Genomic DNA, 25,319 nt, shown 5'->3' on the forward strand with positions numbered 1-25,319 from the left:
CTTCCGTGACCGCCATGAAAGACTTGCAGCCTTAATTATAAGCCCATCTCTATAGAGATTTTTTTTCTTCATTGTGTATTTCGCAGAATTCAGCCAGAGATATAGTGACACTCCAGTCACAAGGCCAAGGTTTCTCTTATCTCACTTTTCTAAGTTCGGACATACGTAACACAATTAGCTTGAATGTCATGGTGTAACACTTTAACAAGTCACAATTGACTTGGTGTATGAAATGTTCTCATTCAGCAAAAATGTTCTCGATAGCTCACCAGAAAGCAAGAGTCATAAAACCTACTTAACATTTAAAACCCAATAACCCTGAAAGCCTTTGGAGAGTATTTTTTCAGTTCTATAACCTTACATATTGAAGATCTTCCCCTAGGATCCCTGCAGTCATTACACATGCAAAATTTATTTCAATTATTACATGAATACATAAGACTGCTGATATGTATGTTATATTGCCACCACATGCTGTACATCGGTGGTTCTCAAACTAGGGCCACGCTTGTTCAGGGAAAGCCCCTGGTGGGCCGGGCCAGTTTGTTTACCTGTCGCGTCTGCAGGTTCAGCCGATTGTGGCTCCCACTGACTGCGGTTCGCTGCTCCAGGCCAATGGGGGCTGCGGGAAAGGCGGCCAGCACATCCCTCGGCCCGCACTGCATCCCGCAGCCCCCACTGGCCTGGAGCGGCGAACCCCGGGCTTCCATTATTTGTTTGAAGTCATCAACTAAATAAGAATTAAAACCTTAAAATAGAATTTCTACTTTGCAAGTTTCCTAAATATCAAAGATGAACTACACAGAAAAGAAATACAGTAATACTATTAATGTGCATATAATATCAGTAATTAAATCTAGTCATGTTTTCAATCAGCAGTTTTCTAATATAGGCCATTTACACTCAATATCCTTACTAGTATTAAAACCCTTACAACCCTTCCCCACAACTGCTGGTTTTATAAAACAAACAAGCATAGCCCAAAGCTGTATCAATCTTATTATATAAGGCCTCTTGGTCTTAGAAGTGTTATCGTCCTTATAGTAACGACATGGTACTGTGAGGCAACATAACTCAAGAGAATAAAAGGAAAATGTACCAATAGGATCATTGAAGTTAGTGACAGAAATTGTTTAAATAATCAGTCCAGTCTCTTGCAGAATCAAGCACACTCTCCTAAAAGTGGGCATGACAAACTACAAGAGCAGCCCAAGGTCTGGAAACCATGCCTTGCTGCAAGAGGCTACCAGAAGCGCCATCTATTTAGTTCATCCATTAGAAGCTTAATGTGACTTGATGATAATTTACAACTTCTCACATGGAGAGAAGATTTCTGATAGTAGAGAGCTCTTTACCCTAGTAGACAGAGGGCATAATGATCCAATGGCTGGAAGCTGAAGCTAGACAAATCTGGCTTGAAAATAAGTGCAATTTTGTAAACAGGGAAGGTGATTAACTCTTGGACCAGCTGATCTACTGATGTGGCAGATTCCTCATCACTTAAAGACTATAAATCAAGACTGGATGTCTTTCTAAAAAATATGCTCACCCAGAAATGATAGGCTTGATGGAGAAATTACGGGTGAAGTTCTGTAGGCTGTGTCATGCTCAACATCAGATTAGATGATCCAATAGGTCCCTTCTTGCCTTAAAAAAAACCCAATCTATTAACCTAGGAATAAAAAGGCCTACGGAAGGCAGCGTGGAAGGAGCCAATCCAGCAAATCTTTGAACGAAGGTTTGTAGCACAGGGTGCCAAATTTGTTATAAAGCTGATGTCGAAGAGAAATGATCCTCTGATTTGAACTGTGAGACAGCATTTGGTCAAACAGATCTTCTTATGAACATATCATTTCATTTCACTGGAAAAAACAACAGACAACTATCTGTAATATGGAAGATGTGAGAACATTGTTCTATATTGGGATCTCATGCAATATTAATAACTCATATGCTTCAAGCAGATAAATGTATACGCCTAAGGCTTTATGTGCCAACAATTCTCTATAGCTCTATTTTTTTTCCTGTGGTGGTGGGGGGGAAAGGGAGGAGAAGTAGACACCTGATGACAGACAAAACGTGCTGCCTTCAAAACCTGTAAATAAATCCTGACAGAAGTTTTCTTGGTGACACTTGTGCCCATCTGACATTAAGATTGTGATTTTTTTTTAAAGTTCCATAGCAAACACACACACCATGTATTAAAGTCTCTCAAGAACTAAAACATTAAGAGCTTCTCTCCTTTGTCCTAGCTCTTGAGTGGTTCTAAAACCTCAAAGATTAAATGTCTGTCTTTTTTACCACAAGCTCTGAAGCTGCTCCAAAACCTGAAATAATATGAAAAGATCGGTTTGAGTGATTTCCTCTGAAGAAAGGATGCTTGTAATTCCCATCCACCTTTGAGCAGCAGAGTCCGAAGAAGCTCAGATAATACCGGGCAACATAATTTTCTTCTAAATTTCATTAGACATCAGAAGTACTTCTCCTCTGCTGTATTAACAGCAATTATTACTCAAGAGTTATTTTATAAGTCCATATTCAGACATTTTAAAGCCACAGGGTAAAATCAGATTATCTATTCTAACTTCCTGAATATCACAAATTAGAATTTCACCCAGTTACTACCCTTGTAGTGTGCCCAGTTACCCGAGCTTTAGCTAACATCACCAGATAATTTGTGAAGTGTTGAAAAAATGAGTTATATAGATTAAAGGCATACTGAAGTTCCTCAAACAAACGTTTACAATCCAGAAATTAACACAAACATTTATCATTTATGTAGTACCGTAAGAACACACTCCAGGTTCCTAAGGCCAATCTGCACTAATGTAGATATAGATCCCTCCTAGCATAGATGCAGGTTGGAATAGTTTATACCACTTCCCTAAATGAAACAAGCTATACTGGCAAATAGCACCTTTCTTGCCAGTGCAACTGATTCTCCAGTAGGGCATCTGCCAGTAGAGAAATGTTATTTAAAAAAACAAACAAAAACTACACATACTTACACTCCACTAACCAATATTACTGTACTAGCCCAAGTTTCTACTGTAGACCTGCCCTAATACTGAACACACAATGTAGCCAAAACCCTCATTTAGTTATCTAAAGAGTGGCACCTTCAGACTCCCCATGGCTGGTAATGCAGCTCTGCACTGTTTGGTGCTGAAAGTATTAGCACCTGTTGTAAGGGAAACAGAATCCTGAATCCAAAGTGTGTCAGTTCTCTCAAGATGCAAAATGCACACAATTTCACCAAGTGAGGCATGTGCAGTCCCGGTCCCAATCACTCCCAGCACCAAAATCACAGAACTTCTTTGGTGAACCACTTCCTTAGTTTTCATTGAATGTAGTGGAGACTCTCTTTCAAGGCAAATTTTACAATGTAGCGAGAGGGAGGAGTAGGGCATAGCTACAGTGATCTCCCGGCTCCCAGGAGATGCATTTTATAAATGGAGCCTAATTTATGCCCCCCATCCCTCCTTGGAGAGAACCACATCCAAATCACAAGCAGAACCCAGCCTTTGGAGGAAGGGAGAGCTGTCTCTGCAGCACCATTCCCTCTTGACCTCACCTGGATAATAGTTCTGCAGTGTGACTACAAGAAGAGGGTTGGGGGACAGGGACTCTTCAGTAATCTTACATCCCCAAACCCACAGAGATTCACTGACCTAAGTTCCTACTCACAGGAGTCATTTTTTAAATTAGACCCAGCCCCCCGTTCCCATGCAGTAGAATCCTTCCTACTAAGGAGGATTCCAGAGGTAGTGGCTGATATGGGAGACTGAAATGAAGCAACCATGGAATCACTGCCAAAAACGTAAATTATTGCATTTCCCCTGAAATCCAGGCTGAATTCCAGTGATCTGTAAGTTCAGGGGTCCAAATCTTCCATGTGCTCATAGGGAGGGAGGACAATGATAAACAAGAAGAAACTCCACAAACAGAAACTTACAGAGTTCCTAGTCTTTATGGGGCCTAATCGGAGATCCCTCTGGGGACAACCTTGGATAATGGCAGCGAAAGCCTGAAATTTGGCTGTTGTCCTACAAACAGGAAAGTACAAGAGTAATTTCAACATTAAATAGACTGTAAGGTCTTTGTGTTTGCAAAGCGCCTAACAGAAGAGGTCCCTGAGCCAACTGGGTCCTTTAGTCACTACTGCAATACAAGCAGTAATAAAAACAAGAGCAGCAGCATTCCAAATGCAGCTCCATCATTTGGACTGGAATTTTTTCACATGCTTCTCTCAGTCCAGCAGTGACAAAGGCAACTAAAACCTTTTGGGCCACAAGTCAGACACTTTTTTATTCGTTTTTGTTCTCTCGTTGCACCACTACCCCCAGTTCAGAGGCATTCTACATAGTACACAGCAAAAATCAATGACCAAACAGGTAGCACATACAAAAAGAAAGAAATCAGTGCTCCCATATCATTATTTAATGTATCAAATCAGAAGGCCTAGTTCTACCCAGGTAATACTTATTTAATATTTGTATTGCAGTAGTACTTAGAAGCCCTAGTTATCGACCAGGACTGCAGTAGGCACTGTACAAACACAGAACATGGAGATAGGTAGAACTAGGTGAGGAGTGGACCACCTAGGTAAGTTATATCACTGTAGTTCTGAGCAAGGCGTTTTCAACCTCATTTGCATAATTGTATTCCTCTGTAGTTCACTGTACTTAAATACACCTTCCTCATACTTCAAAACACATTCAAAGTCCAAGACTCCAATGTGAGATTTTAGTATAAAACAGTTTGCCTAATTTATGTAATTTAAATGCTTTAGCATTGTTTTAAGAAGCTTCCTGTTTCCTCCATTTCTTCCTTCCACTATACAATAGTAATGATTAACACACACAAGAAAGGATCATAGCTTATTTCAAGGTAGCTTTCTTTTATTAATAAGAATGTATATAACAAGATTGTTGGAGGAAAACAAAGACAAATATGCCCCAACAAGCTTTAGAACTACACAGAAAGGAGTGGCTACATTTGCCACACAAATCAGCATTCCTATTCCAAACTAATACATAAATAAAAAGGTTCTCCAACTCTTCAGGGGATGTAATAAAAATATAAATGGAAGGGGAAAAAAAACCCATGTACCTAAACACATCATCTACTGAATCATCTGTATGAAAACCTAATCCAGTTGCATCAACCTTGCAATATATTAATTCTACACCACAGAGTCAGTATAAAATGTGTGTTTAAAAAAATAAGACTAACATTTTATAAACTTGACCCGCTACCAAAAAAAGCATATCTATTGAGTCTCTGGTCTATTTTTAACTGAATGTTTCTCATAGAAAGTTTACTATATTGTTTTTATACAAATCCTATTAAATGGGCATGAAACAACATTACATTAGTCATTTCTGCAATAAAACAAGTTAATGCACTAACAGGACTGTTACTGATAGATTTACAGAATCATATAATGTTCTAAAAGTGTCTATGGAGATTTACATATTCAGATAGCTTTGCTGAGGCACAAAAGTGTATAATATATGTAAACCATGCACTGTCTGAAAACAGATCTGACCTTATTGCAGCAGTTCCCATTCTACAACAAACCCTTACAAAAATATTCAGAACTCTTAATTTCTGGGTTAAAGTCATTGTAGCAGTGGCTTTATGACCATAAATATGCAAGCTTATCCATAAGTATCTACACGTCTCTTGCAAAGAGAATCCCACTCCAGACCACAGCTGGCTGGTCCATGGTTCCACACCATTTAGAGAGGCTAGAAGCCTGGCTTCCTTGTGCTCTGTCCCTGCCTGGAGGACCAAAGGATTAGTGGGGAAGTCTCTCCTTTTCCTTGTGCATCTGCAAAGGGATTGGGTACAATATTTTCAAAGAGCCAGACTGTCCAGTTCAGGTCACTATATCTGATTAAAGATATTGTTAAAAACTAGAGATCATACAGTGGAGATTTATCAAAGGTGATCTATCAAAGACGATGAAAAGATTAAATGGTGATAAAGGAGGGATTCACAAGAGGCCTATGTAAACAACAAGAAACAAGCACAGCAACTAACTCAAATGATCTGACCTCTGTACAAAAACTATACTCCCCCAACAGCAGTATTTCTATCTAAATAATCAGTTAGCTTAATGCAGTTTGTCATGGTCTTCACCAACCAAGACTGTTGACAACAGTATTCAGACACAGTAAAATTTCACAGATCCACCCCTTACCTTTTCTGCTTTTTCCCCAGCCTCCACCATCTCTCTTGTTCTTGGTCTACACTAGGCCCTGATCCTGCAAACCCTTATACACATACTTAACTTTCCTACTGAGAGCAGTCCCATTGAAGTCCATGGTAGTTAAGATAAGCACAAGCCTATCCTGTTTGCAGAATAATGGCTTACACGGTAAGATCCTTGGGGCAGGAATTTTCTTTATCTTCTAGTAAAAAAAAATAAAAATGCATACCTATGGTCCTACATGAATTATTAACAACATGGGAAACTGGTTCAATTAGAATTGTTAAATCTTGATAGAAAATGGCTGAGAGGTGACAAGACTTAACATTTAAGTTACCTCTGAGGTACTAAACCGGTTAAGTCTGATGATCTGTTCAAGGTCATTCAATAGGCCAGAACTAATGGTTGTAAGGTTTGAGAGAACTATAACAAGAATTCAGATGAGGTACTATTTTGCCAAAAAGTGAAGAGGAAGAATAGACTTCCAACTGGGATGACAGACACAATCAAGATTACTTTACTTAAACTTGGTAACTGTATGGACTTTAACATGAGACATTAAGGTGTTTTGTGTTTGAAGTAGCCAGCCTACCTTCAGGAGGCAATGGGGACCTGTCCAATTTGGTTATAGTCTATGAGACTGGTTTTACAATATTCTGGTACAAAAAGTTTAAGTGTTTTTAAATGTGAAAATCTCTGTAAAAAAGTGGGAATGATAATTCTTGGCATGAAGGCTGACAGCTGCTTCTGGCACTTGCTCTAAAATAATTTCTAGTACTTACCCATGGGTCCAATCCTACTTACAATGAAATTAGCCGGCAGTTGATCATTGATTTCAGTAGGAGGATCAAGTCCTTTTTATCACTATAACTTGTAAATCCTTTCAGGCAGAGCAGAGAGGGAGCAAATATAATACAATATTGTTGGTTCTGAGTCAAATTTACTTACACTTGAAGAATTTTAAGTCACGATACTATAAATTTCTCTCTTCTAAGCCACTTTTTATAAAATATTATCAAATAGATCATTTTTGTGTTGCATTTTAAAAAAGAAATATGTAAGACAAACTGGAAAAATGGGCTGAAATAAATACAATGAAATTCAATGAGGACAAATGGAAAGTATTACAGTTAGGAAGGAATCAATTGCATAAATACAAAACAAGAGATGATTGCCTAGGAAGGAGTACTGTAGAAAAGGATCTGGGGGTTTTAGTGAATCACAAACTAAATGAGTCAACAATGTAATGCTGTAGCAAAAAAAAAAAAACAAAGATAATTCTGGATGTATTAGCAGGAGTGTTGTAAACAGGACATGAGAAGTAATTGTTAAACTCTATTCAACACTGAGAAGGCCTCAACAGGAGTATTGTGTCCAGTTCTGGGTACCACATTTCAGTAAAGATGTGGACAAATAGAAGAAAGTCCAGAGGAGAACAACAAAAATGATCAAAAGTCTAGAAAACATGACCTACAAGGAAAGATTGAAAAAAATGTGTTTGTTTAGTCTGGAGAAGAGAAGACTGAGAGGGACATAACAGTCTTCAAGTACATACAAAAGATGTTAGGAAGAGGAAGGTGATAAATTTTTCTCCTTAACTACAGACGCCAGGACAAGAAGCAATGGGCTTAAATTGTAGCAAAGGAGATTTAGGTTAGACATTAGGAAAAACTTCTTAACTGTAAGGGTAGTTAAGCACTGGAACAAATTACCTAGGGTGGTTGTGGGATCTCTGTCATTGGAGGTTTTTAAGAACAGGTTAAATAAACATCTGTCAGGGATGATCTAGATAATACTTAGTCCTGCCTCCATGCAGGAGACCAGACTAGATGACCTATCAAGGTCCCTTCCAGTCCTATACTCCCATGATTCCACGAACACTGAGCACTTAAAATTAAAATAGGCACAAAGTCCCTGCACAGATCTAGGACAGTATATAGTCCTGTACTGATAAAAACCAACAACACAGAATAAATAACCTAACCTTTTAGAACGAGAGTCATATCGCATCAACATGTCTAAGAATTTCCCATATAATGACTACTAATTGAACTAAATTATTCATATGTATTCCAAATTTCCCTCAAAAACCCCATCTAACAAATAAAAATTTTGTTTACATTTTGCTTTAAAGAATTTAATAAATACACAATCTATCAACTGCAGTCTTGAATAAGTAATAACTGTTTACAAAGCAAAACTCAATGTGACTCCTGCTCAGGATGGCAGTAGAGGTATAAATAGATCCTAAGACACCATTAGGCGTTCCTAACAAGTCATTCCTTTACCATGTACAGCGGACATTTATTTATCCTCCAATACCAACTGAGACGGGGGTTCAACGATTTTTTTTTTGAAAAGTGATTTAATAACTATTTTTCATTCTGAAACAAAAAGCCGCTTAAACGACAGAATTCCTCTAGCAGAATCATCCCCCACCCAGGGAGCCCACCGCCGGTTGAGGACTGAACAGCAACACAGAAAAGCCAGAAACGCGTTTCCACCCACGCAGAACCGCATCAGCGAGCGCCAGCGCCGAGTCCTCCCTTACCCGCGTGTAAACACAGCCACCTCCTAAAACGGGAGATCCAGCGCCGGCTCCAGACCTGCGGGCGTCCGATCCCTGAGCCAAATAACAACGGCAGTGACCTAGCCGGGCTGCGTGGGACGGCGTGTGGCAGGGGGCACTGAGCCCGCTCCCCGGGGCACCTCCCGGTCCCTGTGTCCCACCCCCGCCACCTAAGGGGTAACCGGACATTTCTCTGACCTGGGGGGCTCGGCGCTGCGTGTTGGGGGAGGCGGCCCAGCTAGGGTCAGCCTGGGGAGAGCTCCACCGCCCCCGACCGGCTGAGAAGCCCTCGCAATGCCCGGTCCCCCTCCCCAGCCCTGCAGGGCCCCTCCGCCGACACTCACCCTCCAGCGCCTCTCCTGCAGCCTGGTCCCGCGGTCGGCGAGCCCTGAGCAGCAGCTACGCGGGGCGCTCCATAGCGCACGGGGCCCAGCTCCGGCTGCCGCTGCCGCCGCCGGCTCTGCGCTGCACAGCGGGGGCAGGAAGGCGGGGAGGGGAGTGCGAGGGCCGGCCTCTCCACAGGGATGGAGGCGAGCGGAGCCTGCGCGCTGGAGCGGCCGGCCGGCCGGCGGGCTGCAGGCGTTGACACGGCAGGACCCGGGTCGGGCCCCGAGGCGGCGGCGGCTGCCCGGGCTCTGCCCAGCCGGTAGGGGAAGGGGAGGAGGCGGCCTCGCCGCCGGAGCGCACTGCAGCCCGGCGTGGGGGGAGGCGCTGTCGGGCTGGCCGGGGCTTGAATCTCAGCTGGCCCCTGACACTCAGTCACTTCTACTGCCCGGGGCTGGATTGTGCCGCAGAGCAGCAATGATACGGCAGGGGCAGAGGAGGGTGCGGGGACTTGGAGCTAGTGTCACAAAAAAACAAAGGGGGGGCGGAATCATTGGGCTGTTCTAAAGTCTTTGATCACCACTTTCCCCTTCCTCCCTCTGTCGCGGAGGCCCTGATCCTGCCAGCAGAGAGAGACATGACTCAGTTTCCAGCGAGCTGAGTGAAGAGCAAAAAGTAACGAACCAACTAACCACAAAGATTTATAAAAAACCCTTCACAGAGTCCGTTTCAGAGTTTTCCCTCTCAACGATCGTGGATTGCTGAACCCAGGCAGATCTGATTGCAGGATTAGGTCCCTGCCCAGTAAGCCTTTGTAACAGGAAGGTGCATTCCCTTATGTTCCTTTAATACATCATCTCCGCGTCCAAGTTTTACAGTGATTATGGTATAAACCACATTCCCATTTTAGAGTACTGTGTATTTTGTATGAAATATGACAATTTTAATACAAGCATTCTGCAGATGAAAGGCTTGGTTTATCTTCCACATGCTGGTGCTCCTGATCTGTAATAAACAACACGCACACTTTTTTTTCATCCGGTCTTATCTTGCTTCTTCTCCCATCATAATATAGCACGGCTGCCACAGTTAAAGCAAAACTCATTTGCAGATATTGGATTTTACCTTTAGGACATTTATTTTACTTGTTACATTATCTCTGGTTTCCCAATAAAGGATTTTCTGTCTTGTAGGGCTGAGTTTTGGAAAACAAACTGACCCTTCAAAATCAAAGTGCAGAAGCATAGGTCCAGATCTAAATTCTGTTACTGACTTTTACAGAAGCAGGGTCAAACCCTTGGGTGTTAGCATTCTGGACAGCCAGTGAAGAGGATTAAAATCCCACTAGTAATAGGCTAGCTAACTTGTTTTATTGGTTATTACTTATAAAATAACTTCTCTGTTGTCAGAGAAAACTTGTCAGTGGGTTTTAAATGTCAAATGAAAGTAAGTAGCACAGGCAGGGGCTATTTCCTTAATGAGAATTTCCTGGAGCCATTTAGTCTTGCCTTTAAAGACATGTTGAATTTATTTATGGCAGGGGAAAGAAACGGATGCCTTAATGGTGTGGGACTTTTCCTCTACGCATTGTTTCCCATTTCCGCAGTTGTATTTGGCAATCACTTTCCTTCAGCTAATGAAAAATAGGAGAGAAATGATGTGCTGAAAAGTAATATTTTGCATACTCTGTGCTATGCACATTTGATAGTGTATGGACTTTTGCCAAATAGATTATATGAACATTTTAAAAAATTGCCTGGCCTATTAGTTGATACCAGTACACATGACACTGTGCAATGTAAGTCAATGTTGTCTTGGAGGCCTTGTTAGATGTGACAGGGAAGTCTTTTTTATTAACTTTATAATCCCTTTTTAAAGTTATGTTTATAATGCAGTTAACAACAAGGCAGCTTTGGGGCCTGCTCTCATTGAAGTCAATTGCAAAACTCACATTGACTGCAATGGGAGCTGGAGCAGGCCTTTTATAGAAGGCATCATACTTGCAAGAATAGGTTTTTAGGAACATTGGATTGTGGATATATTTTTGGTACATCACAAGACAACAGCTTTTGCCTAAGAAATCTCAGTGGAAGCATCTGTGTGTTGCCAAGCTGCTTCCTGAGCTATTCTTGAACCAGAGTACCTTCTAAGGAATTCCATAATTAAGACTTTTAAGAGATAAAGATATCTCTCCATCATTAGGGACCCAATCCTGCAAATCCCAGGGATGAGTTGGCAATATGTTACCAGGGAGTCTCCACAAAATTTCCTCTTCTCCTTTGCCTATGATAAATTGTGTCCAATTTAAGAGGTGCAAAGTTTACAGAGAAGAGCAATGAAGGACTAAACATCTGTATCCTCATTTAATTTAAATAAATTACATTAATGAATTGTACATGCTCATGAATGTAAAAAAAGAGAAAGATAAATCACCTGGCCCCAAAAAAATAATTAAATCTAATGCATGTGCTGGAAATGTTTATACTTTGCTTACGTTCCGTTCCTGAAAAACATACCAGGTGAAATTAAAGTTAATGGCAGAAATCTCATTGGCTTACATGGAGCCAGGATTTCACCCACTGAGAATACCCAGGATTCTGAGAATTCAGCAGATGGATTGTGCTCCCTGTGCTGCAGGAAACACTACATCTATCTTTAACACCCATGCTGCAAACTTTATTCAATTAATACTTATTGCAATGATTAAATGCTCTAGGAGGGAGCCTTTGTCTATAAAACTATTCTGCATGATGTACGCTAACTCAGTATATTGTGGGATTGATCCCTATATGACACTGCTAGTGCAGTATCCAATAGGATTACTCACATGATTAAAGTTAAGCACGTTCTTAAATGTCGTACTGGATCAGATAGCGACTTACCTATATGAAACCAATCCTGCAAATCAGTGGAACAAGGTACAGAAGGGGTCTTGAAAGAAACCAGTGCAACTAAATACAAATTTCTAGATAAAGGATAAGGATAAACAAAAAAATGGTAACAGTCTTACTAACTGTGTAGTGGTGAGTGGAATTTAAACCTGATTTATGGATGTGAAATTAAACTGATTTACTTTAGTGTGCACAGTAGTAGAAAGAATTTGGGAATTTTAATTAGAACATATACAACAAGAAGATTTGTTAGTGTAACTATTTTGAATCCTTCCATTGGCTTCCTTATTTCACCACATCCAGTTCAAGCATCTTGCCTTGTGGAATAAGACTCTTCACAACTCTGCCCTTCTTTACTTATCTGTTCTTGTCTTCTATTGTGTTACCTCCACCTCCTTCATCCGGTCAGTGATACCAGCCTTGTCTGTCCAGCTTCTCACACAAATATTTCCATGCCCTCATCAGTCCTTCGCTTTCCCTCTTCCTTGTACCCTTGAACCACACTGTAAGGCTACTGCCCCCTTCCTCAAATCTTTGCTCAAGACCAACCTCTGCTGCCATGCATATAAGAACTCAGACAACCAGGAGTAGCGGGGGGGAAGGGGGGAAAGTAATGCTTACTTTATGATTTTTTAAAAGCTTGATTGGTTCCCTCTCACACCCTTTATAAGCCTACTGCTTAGGCCTCAATCCTGCACAGTGTTGTGCTGGAACGGACTGCTGTACCCACCTAGAGCTTCAATAACTTCAAGGGGACTCCATGCAGACACCGCAGTCCACCTGCACACCACTGATCAGAGGGGAGGAGCTGATCGGCGGGGATTCTGGTGGGTGCTGAGCATCCACTTTTTTTTTTCGTGGGTGCTCAAGCCCCAGAGCACTCATGAAGTCGGTGCCTATGAAGGGTGTTGCTACAGGGGGAAAGGGATAATTGTAGGATCAGGGCCTTCGGGCAGAGACCTGTATTCTGTGAAACACCTAGCACACTTGCGGGCACTATTAAATAAAGATTTTTACCCCTGTACTCCTAACATTTAGAATGTGGACAGAGGTGGATAGTCTGTTCTTATTTAAGGCCTGGATATCTCCATTTTCCACAACATTTCCCAGTGTTTAAATTACTCAGGTACTTATATGACCCAAATAATCACAGTGTCTGAGCACCTCACAATCTTCCATGTATTTATCCTCACAACACGCGGGGCAGGTAGTGCACTGCTATTATCCACATTGTACGGATGGGGAACTGAGGTGCAGAGAGGCTAAGGGCCAGATTTTTAAATGGATGTAGGCACCTAAGTCCCAAATCAATGGGAGTTAGGTGCCTAAATACTTTTTATCCCTTAGTGATTTGCCCAAGATCCCACTCCTTCCTATTGCTCTTGCAGGACCTGTGCAGCTATTAGGTGGGTCCCCCTGCAGCTCAGTCGCATCCAAAAAAGGTGCCCTAGGGAAAGTGAAAGCTGGTGACACAGCTCAGAGATGGGAAATCTAGAGAGGCAATGCTGTGGAGCATGGCTGGTCCTGTCCCCACTATCTGTGGACCCAAAATTCTATGTTTTGCTATTATCCCCCCACGTCATACACACTCACTTTGTCTCCTACCTGGTTTTCCTTTCCCCCTTTGTTATTGCCCACTTCCCTATCCCTCCACCTTTGTCTCTTTCTCTTGTATCAGGCTCAGGATGACTAAGAGGCTGCTTAGGGCTACTCTCATGCTGCCCTAAGTACTACTAAAGCTTCCCCAGAACCTCTTTCCAATAAGCTCGCTTCATGGCCGCAACAGCTGCAACCACTGACCAGACACACTACCGCATCCTTAATGGGATACTACACCCAGCAGCAAGGACCCACTGAGCACTCACTTGGAAGTCCAGGCCTTTGACAACTGCCCCAGATTTCCTCCTCTGGTGGCAGTTCTGCAAAGAGGAGTACCTGCTATGGACACTTTCCTCTTTGTCAATTAATGGGAAATATTGGACTGTATAAGAGTTAAAAAAGCCTTTGTGAATTTATATTTCAAGGGTCATTAATTGGTTAATATTTGTGCAGTGATCTGAAAATATAAAACATTATAAGTGTTAATTATTAAGTGGCATATATCAGCTTGGTACAATGGACTCCAACAGCACTACTCCTTTTAGCATACAAATTTTGCTGCAGATGTTAAACCCAGCTCTCAAGCAAATTAAACATGAGCCCCTAGCCCTGATGCTACTGCAACTGAAATCAATGTGAACTTTACTATTGACTTCAATGAGAGCAGCACTGAGCCCTTCTGTTTATAACCTACGTTCTCACGAAATCTTTCCCATAAGATGAATTCAACGGAGATGACTATTTTAAGAGAAATTTTATTAGAAAAATGGACAGTTTATCTCTTTACCATGATGCCTCACTGCTCATTTTTCATTCATTTTTTTTCCTAAGTGGAAAAATTTTAAAAGCCAATTAAGCTTAAAGAAATGCTTTAATGTCTTATCACAAACATGATTAATTCACAGATACAGCATTACCAATTAATACTCAATTTTGGCCATTGATTGTTCAGTTAATTTCAGAACTCTTTGCATTCACTATAATTTTAAATATCAGCATTTTACCTTATCTTGAGGAAATATGAAATCATTTATGTAAGCAGAATTTCAACAGCCGATAGAAAACTGCAAGGGTGAGGATTAGTATTAAGTAAGATAAATTGCATTAGGGGAGGGAAAGCAAGTTCTCTGTAGATGCTAATGGGATAATATTATATCATATCATACAGTCATGACTATTTTGGGTCCTGATCTTGCACTCTGTATTCAGAAAAACTTTGGTGAAAATGTTGCCTGAGAGCAGGATCAGATTCTTATGCAGCCTGGCAGTTATAATCACATGGATGAATACACCAGTAGATACATATTAGTACAAATCATTAGATTTTTACTTTGGTTGGGATCACAGAAACATTGAAAGAGACAGAGATATCTGCCTAAACTACAAGAAAAGAGAGAGGGTTACCATGTCTGAGTCATTTTGCTCCTAAAGACGAAGGCTATAAACAACTTCCAGTGAACACATCTGCTCACAATTTTAAATGAATTTACTTTACACACACTCCCAGATTTTTTTTTTTTTCTGATTATTGGTTTAACAGGCACAAGTATTCCCAGGTACTGAATTTTAAATTGATAATCACAACTATTTGGAAGTGGTTTCCACATTGATCCAATCAGGAAATAGAAGTGATATCCTGTGACTTCTGTCCATTCAGAACTAATTAACAACTCAAGTCATAATTATTGAGAGAGAAATTTGTGATAGATCTCAAATATCCCTTTATTCCAAGGGACATTATTCCTTTTACTCCCAAAATTACCACAAATTTGACAAATTTTATTGTTGAAAATTATTTATATTGAAAATTAAAAAAATCATGAAAACAGATTATAGAAAGAGTTATTGATGCTAAAGGAATGAATCCCAGTGTTTTAACTTTCCTGGATGAATGTTTTGTGCCCTCTATTTTGGGTCTTTGTCACAAATAGCATCACATTTGGGCCTTGGGAGGTTGAGAGATGAATCCATACAGTTAGGAGACATAAAAAGAGCCAGACAATGAGGAAATTGTGATATTCCATGAGCAGAAAGGCTACACTTCTGTAGTATGTTTTTATTTGTTGAAGCATTTTTTTCAGCTCTATTCTTCAGAAAGCCTGAGGAGCATACAGAGTAAAAAGCACAACAAGATATGCAGATTCTAAACTAGTGAGGAGCAATAAAGAGATAGCCAGATAGCAGAGCTACCATAGACTACTGAGATTTGCTGTCCAGGCATTTGAAAGAGAGAAAATGGTACCACTGATTCCTTCCTCCCCAAGGCTCTTTTGGTACTAGCTGCATAGACCTTCCATGGATTACTAAAGGAAGTCACAGAAATGAGTCAGTTCACTGTACCCAGGAGTATCAGTCTATTTTAGGATGTTATGTTCCAACTTCACAACAACTAAAAAATAAACAAAAAACTCCAAGGGAAGTTATGTTTTTGCTGCTTTGTAAAAGGTTCTGGGGTAATTAACTGCATTCATGTTACTGTTATCACTCTACAGATAGGGAGCAAGTCCCCTCCCATTGAAGTCAATGGCAAAGTGTCAATTGACTTCAATGGGAGCAGAATCAGGCTCTTGGTGATAGATATCCAAGGCCAACTTTACCCTAATATAAGGACATACAGTTTCCACTAAAGACAATAGTACTTGTATATGTGTATCTTAGAAATAGCCTTGATCCCAAAAATATCTGAGGTGAGAATATTAATTTGCATGTGGAAATCACAGCTACACAACTCTAGAGGACTGCTTGATAGAGTAATTCAGCTGTAGACCTGAATCAAATGTTACTATTTATAGTTTATTACTAAAGGTGAATAAAGCATCATGAGAAACATGCTTAACTCTAAGCTTATAACCAGGGTCCCAACAGATCATCTGAAAACAAAAGCTTTGAATTAACATACATGTTTAAAATGTTTGTGACTTTGATCAAACACAAAATTGCCCATGTCTGTGATTTATTTATCAGGGCTTGTCCATATTTGAAATGTCACAGCTTCACCACTGCTAGCGTTGCCAACTCTGACTGAAACTATTCCAGGAGAATTTTTTCCCCCAATGTGATGTAATGCCATTTTCTTAAAATATCCTACTCAAAAATCTCCCAGATTGCTTACAATAGTCATTGGGGGATCAATGCCAATTCCAGGGGACTCCTGGCCAATCCTGGAGGCTTGGCAACACAAAAACTGCAGCTGCACTGCTGAATTACCTCAGCGTAGACACTACCTACACTGATGAGAGGGGTTCTCTTGTCAGCATAGGTAATCCACCTCCTCGAGAGGTAGGTAGTTAAATAGAAGAATTATTCTATTGAGTTAGCTCTGTCTACACTGGGGGTTCGCTCAGGGATGGATTTTTCACACCCTTGAGTGACATAGCTGGGTCGCCCTAACTTTTTAGTTTAGGCCAGGCCTCAGTGTGGTCAGAAGCCAAGGAGCAGAGTTTCCCTGATCCAGTGATTCCTGAATTGTTTTTTTTAGCATTGTCAAGGTTCCTCCCCCACTCTGAACTCTAGGGTACAGATGTGGGGACCTGCATGAAAAACCTCCTAAGCTTATCTTTACCAGCTTAGGTCAAAACTTCCCCAACGTACAAAATATTCCACCCGTTGTCCTTGGACTGGCCGCTACTACCACCAAACTAATACTGGTTACTGGGGAAGAGCTGTTTGGACGCGTCTTTCCTTCCAAAATACTTCCCAAAACCTTGCACCCCACTTCCTGGACAAGGTTTGGTAAAAAGCCTCACCAATTTGCCTAGGTGACTACAGACCCAGACCCTTGGATCTTAAGAACAATCCTCCCAACACTTGCACCCCCCCTTTCCTGGGAAATGTTGGATAAAAAGCCTCACCAATTTGCATAGGTGACCACAGACCCAAACCCTTGGATCTGAGAGCAATGAAAAAGCATTCAGTTTTCTTACAAGAAGACTTTTAATAAAAATAGAAGTAAATAGAAATAAAGAAATCCCCCCTGTAAAATCCAGATGGTAGATATCTTACAGGGTAATTAGATTCAAAAACATAGAGAACCCCTCTAGGCAAAACCTTAAGTTACAAAAAAGATACACAGACAGAAATAGTTATTCTATTCAGCACAATTCTTTTCTCAGCCATTTAAAGAAATCATAATCTAACACATACCTAGCTAGATTACTTACTAAAAGTTCTAAGACTCCAATCCTGGTCTATCCCCGACAAAGACAGAATATAGACAGACCCACAGACCCTTTGTTTCAGTCCCTTCTCCCAGCTTTTGAAAGTATCTTGTCTCCTCATTGGTCATTTTGGTCAGGTGCCAGCGAGGTTACCTTTAGCTTCTTAACCCTTTACAGGTGAGAGGATTTTTCCCCTGTCCAGGAGGGATTTCAAAGGGGTTTACCCTTCCCTTTATATTTATGACAAGCATACAGGCATCCTTACCTCCAACTTTCTAATTTGAGATCTTAAGTAGAATGTAAGTGTTTCACAGGCCTTGTCCTGGCCCTCTGTATAGCAATGAATTTCGCTTAGACAGCTGTATTTAACAATTGTCTCCATTCCCAGATCTTTTGAAGCTGCCTTGAAAGGCCTCAGGCTTGCCAGTGTATTGCTCAGTAAATTTAACTAATTTACAGAACACGTAGGGTAAAATCCTGCCCCTGCTGAAATAAATTGGAGTCTCTACAGACAAGATAATTATAAATTTAAAGCTGTGTTAAAAATTAGGGCAGTTAAAGCTGCTCCTGAGTTAGTTTAACTTGCACAGCTGATAAATATACATCAGATAACCCAGGCCTCCAGGAGCTTAATCATTTTACAGGAGAGTCTGTAGGTCTGAGAAACTATTTATTCACTGTAACTAGTACAAGTAGGTTTTCTTCTTTTTTTTAGTTCATGTTTTTCCTTCCCTCTCCACTCCCATTTTAATGGACTGTTAACAAGATTAAATTGTAGAAGCAGTTTTTCCTGTCTATGAAATTAAACCAAACAGTTCATATGAAAGCAATTCATGTACATCACCAGTGGAATGATGAGAACTATTTTCTTACTGTGTCCTGTATAAAGTGCACAGTCAAGCGTAAAGACAGCTGACTTTCAAAAGTGCTGAACACCCACCATTCCTATTTGCTTCAATGGGAGGTGCTGGCACTCAGCACCTGGAAAATTCAGGCCCCCTTCTCCCAAATGGTCCAGAATTAGGAAATGTGTATACATATGCTTGCAGAAAGATTGTGTTGGACCAAATTCCACCCAAACACCACTTCCTTTGAATGTTTAATTACTTTACATACAGTATATCCTTCCTGTTATATAACCATATTCTTATGGGTTTGCTTATTTGTTTTATTATAATAGGTTTATACTTTGGCTGTAACACAAGGGACCTGTAGGCCACAGCCTGTATTTTGAGCTAAGGCAAAGTTAACATACATATGTTTGGGACCTTTCACCTTGATAGATGGCGATGAGCTAAAGCATAAGATCCACTTATGGCTGCGACCTTTAACAGAGAGGATGCGTTAAAGCAGGTTGGTATAGGAATTTTCCTAAGTTCATACCCTTTTAAACTGAACAGGTACACCACAACTTGGAACTTGGAAAGAAGCAAAATAACCAGTTAGGACAGAAATAACAAATGTTATACCTAATCACAAAAGAGCCATGGTAACGAATTGATGTATATGATAATAAGTTGAGATCACTAATATACTAATCTATAGGAAAAAGACACTCCAACATTAATAAGGTGAGGAAATACAAATGAGGAAAAGGGGGAAAAATCCCCTACTGAATATGCATCAAACATAGCGGTGTCAGCATAACATATTATAAAAGTGGCATCCCAGCAGTAGGAGAGAGATATGTAGTTCTTAGGAGGTGCCAGATTGATGGTCACTGGTGATGAGGGGGAAGGTGATGATGATGAGGAAGACAATGGCTAACATTTCAGATTGTCTGCTAGGGTTGGTGTGAGTATGTGGATGTGCAGATGTACATTCTGTAGTATCTCTAGATATATCTTATTAAGCTGGGGTGTTTGTGACTGTGCTAAATGTATTAATAAACTATCTTTGTCAATATAAAAGAGTTTCTATAGTGTCAGTGTTGCACCTGTGCACATCAGAGTTCCCAACTATGTAATAATTTGAATAATACTGGGCCTGATCTTGGGGCAAGAACCTGGCAACTCTCAAAGTGATAACTGGGGATTCTTAAGTAATCAATATAATTAATACATAATTTAAAGGATTGGGCAACAGGAACCCAGGAAGTAGAAGAAACGCTTCAAAATAAAATTAGATATGTTTAATTAATTCATGAGTGAGCTATACCATGTTAAATAAATGATGCACATTATTTAATAATTTAAGGCCCTGATCCTACCTTGAGAACTGTGCATGCACAGTGACCATGCAAATCCAGTGTAGGATCAGAGCGAAAGCCATATAAAAAATAACCAGCTTCTTGTCAGAGATATCAGGTTATTCTTAATCAGGTTATTCACCTCTTCTGTCTAAGGTCCTATAGTAAAGGATGCTTTACTATCTACCTCTGCTGAGAGGTATAATTTGATCACTATAGAGCTCCCAGCATTCTGTGATTCCCAAAATTTTTAAAGAGGTGAAAGAGCATCTCTTAAAAACCCAAAACTTAAGTTGGCAAAAGTCAGGGTTTTGGAGATGTGACATTTGGAGAGACAGATCTGAGTAGCACATGAGTAGATATGGAACCTTCAAACAAAGCCAGAGGGTTTTCTGATTAAATATTACATTGAAAACAGAGTCCCAGGTTTCTGATTTATTCCACAAAAAAGTCCTTGCACAAAAGTTCCAGCTCACTTCTTGTTTACTTGATGTTGCAGAAAAATTACTTAGGCTTTCCCGAAGGAATCATGTACTCCAGTGATACAGCTTCCTTCAGTCAAATGCACAGAAACACGCAGATAATCCCATTCTTTCAGTATAGTCAGGAAGAAATCATCTATCCTCAACATTTTTGGTTCTTGTACTACACCAAGAGCCAAATAATCAACTTTTTCAAATGGCTTTGTGTTCTGAAAAGCATCTATATCCTTATCTGTCAGGTTTATTCATGGCATCGTCTACTTTTCATTTTATGAACAAGTGAGATGTAAAGTAATGCTGATTAGGTGAACACTGTAGGTCTGCAATTTTGCATTTTTACTGATGGGAAATACTCTCTGAAGACTGAGGTTCAGATCTGCAAGCTCTACTCACATGAATAATATCACTGAGATGAAACAAACCTCATCCTGCAGGCCAACGTAGCTTTTTAGCCTTAATGGGAGTACGACAGGGCCCAAGGCAGGCTACAGTACGGTTGTTCATAAAGAAGGGTTTATGCACAGTGCACAAAGCTTAATGTGCTCCCTAGTTTGGTATTGATAGAAGCACTGTTTAATATTAGTCATTCACTGGGCTACTGTTATAGTACTAAGGGCCTAATACAGGGACGGGCAAATTTTTTGGCCTGAGGGCCGCATCGAGTTTCTGAAATTGTATGGAGGGCCGGTTAGGAGAGGCTGTGCCTCCCCAAACAGTCAGGCATGGCCCAGCCCCCGCCCCATCTGACCCCCCTGCTTCTCGCCCCCTGACTGCCCCCTCAGGACTCCTGCCCCATCCAACCCCCCTGTTCCCTGACGGACCCGCCCAGGACTCCTGCCCCATCCACCACCCCCCGCTCCCTGACGCCCCCCCGGGGACCTCTGCCCCATTCCCCTCCAACCCCCCGCTCTTGGTCCCCTGACTGCCCCAGACCTCCTGCCCCTAACTGCCCACCACCACCCCATCCAACCCCCCCGCTCCTTCCTGATGCCCCCCTGGGTCCCCCGCCCCATCCAACCCCCACTTCTCCCTGACTGCCCCGGACCCCTCACCCCTAACTGCCCTCCACCACCCCATTCAACCCCCCCTCCTTCCTGACTTTCCCCCCTGGGACCCCTGCCCCCCCCCCCCCCGCTCCCTGTCCCCGACTGCCCTCGCTGCCCCATCCAACCCCTCCTCTCCTTCCTGACTGCCCCTCCGGGACCACTGTCCCCATTCAACCCCCGTTCCCCGCCCTTTGACTGCCCCGACCCCTATCCACACCCCTGACCACCCACTGAACTCCCCTGCCCTCTATCCAATCCCCCCCCCCCCCGCTTCCTGCCCCCTTACCGTGCTGCCTGGAGCACTGGCGGCTGGCGGCGCGGCTGCACCAGGACAGGCAGCCGTGCCGTGGCCACGCAGCACAGAGCACCTTGTCAGGCCAGGCTCTGCAGCCCCGCCGCCCAGAGCACTGTGCTGCGCAGCGGTGTGGCTGCGGGGGAGGGGGGACAGCCTCCCAGGCAAGGAGCTCAGGGGCCGGGCAGGACAGTCCCATGGGCCAGATGCGGCCTGCGGGCTGTAGTTTACCCACCTCTGGCCTAATACAATGCCCACTGAAGTCAATGGAAGGACTCCCATTGCCTTCAATGAGCTTTGGATCAGGTCCTATGTACTTGACATCTTTAAAGTGCCATTCTAACCTGGACTAATTAATCTTGACAAGCACCCTGTGAAGGAGGTATTGTCTCCATTTAACAAACAGGGAAACTAAAGCAGAGAGCGCTTTTAGTGACTTGTCCAAGGCTACACAGGGAGTCAGTGTCAGAGGTCAGATTAGTGCTCAGAAGTTCTTGCTTCATATTGCATGATCCAGCAGATCACACTGTATCTTGAAATATATCCTTAGCTAGATCCCTGAATTGTAACAGCAAATGTATTGAAAAAGAATACTGAGATTTTTTCCCCACATAACACTGCTCAGGCTATGCCCACAACTGCACAGCTGCATCTCCACTGTTTCCTCTGAATCCCTGAAATGTATAGCACACTGCACATTCACTGAGCCTTACGCAGCACCACACAGCAGGAGTTAATGCTTAAACTAAACTTTTAATCTGCTGTTGTGAAAGGATTGCATGTTGTTTAAAGTCTGGGTTTAGTTCTGCTAAGACAAATGGAAATTAAAGGTTTTGGCAACCATTTTAAGGTCACCGTATAGACTATGCACAAACTTTGTGGTCACTTTTGCCACTACAGTCAGGACCAATGACTCACCCTAAAATATTTTTGTTTTCTTAAAATATAATTTTGATCTCAACTCCAGTACAGCACATATGGCCACATTTACTGGACAGCATCTTCAGGCCTAGAGGATATTTGTAAAATGCTCTCTGTTCTGCCTGTGAAGCTAAGATTGAATTCAGTGTTCCCAATAGGCAACAGATAGGGCTATAGTTCATTATTATTTTCAATTATTGTACTTTGAATCCAGTAGCAAATTGCTGGCTAAAAGTGTTTTAGTTACAAAATACCATTCACTGGATTCTTGTGCCCAATGACTATATATTCTCTATGACTGTGTCTAATCACATTAATGGAGAATCCTGAATAAACAAAGTCAATCAGTGGAGGCTGGTGACATGTGAAAACGGGCAAGGACACTTGACGTAAACCTTATTTTGAAAGAACAGAAGCAGGTTGGCTTAAAAAAGTAAAATAAAATAAAATACATCAGACTCTGGCAACTAAGGCTTCAAATTTGGCTGTCCAATGTAAAAGAAGTTTGTCCCAATTTTTGGTATGTGATCTCATTCCCTCACTGAAATTAAAATGAAATACTATTTAAGCTAAAAGAACAAGGACTTGTGGCACCTTAGAGACTAACAAATTTATTTGAGCATAAGCTTTCGTGGGCTAAAACCCACTTCATCGGATGCATGCAGTGGAAAATACAGTAGGAAGATATATATACACACAGAGAAGATGAAAAATGGGTGTTGCCATACACACTGTAATGAGAGTGATCAATTAAGGTGAGCTATTATCAGCAGGAGAAAAAAAACCTTTTGTAGTGATAATCAGGATGGCCCATTTCCAACAGTTGACAAGAAGGTGTGAGTAACAGCGGGGGGGGGGGGGAAACGGGGGGGAATAAGCATGGGGAAATAGTTTTACTTTGTGTAATGACCCATCCACTCCCAGTCTTTATTCAAGCCTAAGTTAATGGTGTCCAGTTTGCAAATTAATTCCAATTCAGCAGTCTCTCGTTGGAGTCGGTTTTTGAAGTTTTTTGGTTGTAATATTGTGACTTTTAGGTCTGTAATCGAGTGACCAGGGAGACTGACATGTTCTCCAACTGGTTTTTGAATGTTATAATTCTTGACGTCTGATTTGTGTCCATTTATTCAGCGTAAAAAAAGTTTGTCCCAATTTTTGGCATGTGATCTCATTCCCTCACGTAAATTAAAATGAAATACTATTTCAGCTGGGATTGTCTAACTTGGCAGCATCTAAATTGGGGATCTAGACCTGATTCTTCTTGTTTTTCCAGGACCCACCAGGGGGGACCAATTCTGTCCCTATGACCTTCCTTAGTCTGCCTACCTCAGCCCTTTCCCCGAGAGAGAGAGAGGGCAGGAACTCCCTACCTCCTCTCTCCTGGGTCTTCCCTCCCCAGCTGAGCACCCTCTTTCTAGTTATAAGGCCAAGCTTTGCCTCTTCTTGCCAGGAGGCAATTAAGTAATCAGCCACCCCCTAGACAAAGAGCATGACTAACTAGTGTTTTATCCCTTACCTTAGGTGATGGGGGTTAAGACTCATCACATCCCTAAAGATTTTTTTTTTTAACGTAAGGGCCAGGATTGTCTCTCAGTGCTGAGGCTGGGTCTACACTAGAAAATTGGGTCGGTTTAACTACATCGGTCAGGATGGGGAGAGAGGGTGTGAAAAATTCATACCCCTGAGCAGTGTTTTTAAGACAGACTAAGTCCCCATGTAAACAGCACTAAGCTGACAGAAGACTTCTCCCATCAACCTAGCTAACACCTCTTGGGGAGGTGATTACCTATACCAATAGACGAACCCCCCAAGTCAGCGTAGGTAGTGTCTACACTGAAGCGCTACAGCAGCACTGCTGTAGTGTTCTAAGGATAGACCCTAGACGCTTTTTCAAACCCTCAGACAATAAGACTTCCTTTCCTTGAAAAAAATGGGAAGGACTTTCATTTACAATGGTGATTAAATCCATTGTGAACTCCATAAGAATGTCCTCAGGACAACTCTAGCTATATTAGCCTGGCTTGATTTCTGCAGCATGTTCCAAATGGGTGACAAGCCCAATTACCATTTTTGATTGTTACCTTCAATTTTGGGGCCTGACTAGCAACCCAATGTACATTATATTTAGCTACAAACTGGCATGCAGTTACACCAAATGGCTCAGCATGAGCTTACAGTTACTGTCATGTTTTGGGACTTAAATAGTAAAATTAAAAAATATCCTTAAGCTAAAATGTAACTTTTTAAAGATAGGGATAATCTTTTTTTAAGAGCCAGAATAGTAAGCTCATGGTTGTCTGACTGCATAAAAATAATGAAGAGTATGGTGATATGCCGCTGGTGATATGGTCTGAGGCTTGGCTTGCACACTATTTAAACAGCTGCTATCACTGCTGCACTGTCTAAGTTCAGGCCAGTCAGTTTTGGTGTGAACTCCTTTGCCATTAAGTCAGTGGGAGTGGAAGCTGTTCCACACCTTGCAGAATCTGGCTAGTTTTAATAAGAACATTACAACTAATATCATAAGGCCTTACTCTGTCAGGTGCTGAGTGTCCTCCGCTCCCATTAACTGGAGCAGAATTTATAGGTTTGTTTCAGAAGAATTTCACTCAAATGTATGGGTTTTTCATGCA

General features: G+C 41.6%; 1 protein-coding gene across 4 annotated transcripts in view; it reads right to left on the reverse strand.

Annotated features, from left to right (window-relative positions):
- The window catches only part of LIFR (LIF receptor subunit alpha), an 88,082-nt gene extending 78,479 nt beyond the window's left edge, over nucleotides 1-9,603 (reverse strand). For 2 of the 4 annotated variants that reach the window (XM_048850550.2, XM_048850548.2), the window contains exon 1: nucleotides 9,131-9,603. The gene's annotated coding sequence lies outside the window, so the exon portion shown is untranslated. Of the gene's footprint in view, nucleotides 1-1,549; nucleotides 1,570-8,768; nucleotides 8,861-9,130 lie in introns of those variants that run through there. The other 2 variants (XM_075128436.1, XM_048850549.2) reach the window with 2 other exon arrangements.
- Nucleotides 9,604-25,319: the final 15,716 nt, after the last annotated feature.

Source organism: Caretta caretta, chromosome 5 (genome assembly GCF_965140235.1).
Source record: "Caretta caretta isolate rCarCar2 chromosome 5, rCarCar1.hap1, whole genome shotgun sequence".
In the NCBI taxonomy this organism is placed as follows: Eukaryota; Metazoa; Chordata; order Testudines; family Cheloniidae; genus Caretta; species Caretta caretta.